This window comes from Schistocerca americana, chromosome 1, assembly GCF_021461395.2.
Source record: "Schistocerca americana isolate TAMUIC-IGC-003095 chromosome 1, iqSchAmer2.1, whole genome shotgun sequence".
NCBI lineage: Eukaryota > Metazoa > Arthropoda > Insecta > Orthoptera > Acrididae > Schistocerca > Schistocerca americana.
In genome coordinates this window covers 745015990-745017321 of record NC_060119.1, presented here as the reverse complement: position 1 = coordinate 745017321, position 1332 = coordinate 745015990, and positions in this window count along the sequence as shown.

Here is a 1332-nt window from a genome sequence, read left to right as displayed (position 1 = left end):
GATAAAGAGTTCATTGGTGTAGGGAGAAACATGTGATAGTGTCTGCAACAGTGGTCCAGAGTGATGAACTTCGACGAATCCAGCTTCGCAGTGGCAAGTGATTATGGCCAACAGTTAATGTGGGGAGAGAAAGGGGAGCACTGTACACACCATAGAATGTTCATGAACGTCACTGGTACGGCCTAAACGTTATGATGTGGGCAGGCATTACGCATAACGTCCCAACACCGCTGCTTATATTTCCGGGAGGTACTGCTACAGCTCAGCAGTACTGCAGGGAGATTATTGTGGATCATGTCCGTCTGTTTAGGGATGCGGTAGGTCCCGAATTTCTGCTTATGGACGATAATATCCGCCCACAAAGGACCGCTGAGTTGTCGCACCCACAGGAAAGTGAAGATATTGAGCGTATAAAATGGCCTTAGTAGGCCTACTCCCTGGACTGAAATGGCCTTCGTACCCCATGGACCCAAACAATGTAGAGGATGGTTGGGATGCTCTTAGCAAACGTGTTTCTCATTGAAGTACCCCCTTCCCAAACCGTGCAAGAATTGAAAACCCGCCTTGAGAGAGGAGCAATGTAGTATCTCCCAAGGACTCCTCAACAGCTTGGTAACCAGCATGAATAACAGCTGCAAAATGTGCATTATTGCCAGAGAGGGTATATCCTTTACTGAGAGCCCAATATCGACTTTGATGCTTGGAGTATGACCTGTGTAAAACATGAACATTATTTACGTCTGTTATTCTGTTATTCTGCTTTTCCATGTGGTGATAATTGTACCACTTTTAGGGTGTAGAAAAGTTTCGGCTACCAGTCACAATAAAAGGTTATTTATTTGTCAGACGGCCGGTTTCGAGCTTGCGGCCATTCTCAGGTGTTTATACATTCATGTACATGTTTATATTGCTGGAGATCACTGTATGAATACAAAAAATTATTTACTGGTGACTAAACAGGTGCAAGTGGGACAATTGTAAGTGGCCAGGCAGCATTTGTCGAAAATATATCTGTACTTACATAAAGATGAAGCATCTTTATTGTAGTTATGCTGTGGTGACAGTTTTTCCACTTGTTGTTGTTGTTGTTATCTTCAGTCCTGAGACTGGTTTGATGCAGCTCTCCATGCTACTCTATCCTGTGCAAGCTTCTTCATCTCCCAGTACTTACTGCAACCTACATCCTTCAGAATCTGCTTAGTGTATTCATCTCTTGGTCTCCCTCTACGATTTCTACACTCCACGTTGCCCTCCAATGCTAAATTTGTGATCCCTTGATCCCTCAGAACATGTCCTACCAACCGGTCCCTTCTTCTTGTCAAGTTGTGCCAC